At 49.2% G+C, this 384-nt stretch overlaps 1 protein-coding gene across 1 annotated transcript in view; it reads left to right on the top strand.

Annotated features, from left to right (window-relative positions):
- Positions 1 to 316: 316 nt before the first annotated feature.
- Positions 317 to 384, top strand: part of LOC119587417 (heme-binding protein 2-like) — a gene marked incomplete in the record, with an annotated part of 4,677 nt that continues 4,609 nt past the window's right edge. Inside the window, 1 exon segment of the mRNA XM_037936153.1 lies at positions 317 to 370.

The raw sequence follows: 384 nt of genomic DNA, 5'->3' as shown, positions 1-384 counted from the left end.
TTGTCGCACCCAAGGGCCATCCTGCCTGACGCACTCAACGTACACTCTGGAACGGGAAGTACACGGTGTTGCCACTCGAGCCTCACTGGAATTCCTCATTACGTAAGGGTTGGCGAGGATCCCCTGTGTGTCTGTCTGGCCCAGACAACAGCTGATCGCACTAATGATGCATTTCACCAAGGCTTTTCGGTGAGACGTCCTGGGCTGTGACTTCGTCCTCACATCCTTGATCTAAATACATAGGTATGTAAACAGTAATGTGAAACCCATCGGATTTTTACTTACATAACGTAACCAACAAACGAACGAATTTTTCCCTATATAGCGTGTCGTTGCTGAAGGTGTCGCATCAGAGGCACAGACGGAGCACGTGAGTAGCATCTT

The sequence above is a fragment of the Penaeus monodon genome, chromosome 22 (assembly GCF_015228065.2).
Source record: "Penaeus monodon isolate SGIC_2016 chromosome 22, NSTDA_Pmon_1, whole genome shotgun sequence".
NCBI classification, from domain to species: Eukaryota; Metazoa; Arthropoda; class Malacostraca; order Decapoda; family Penaeidae; genus Penaeus; species Penaeus monodon.
The sequence above is the reverse complement of the archived record's forward strand: the minus strand, read 5'-3'. Positions and strand labels throughout refer to the sequence as shown.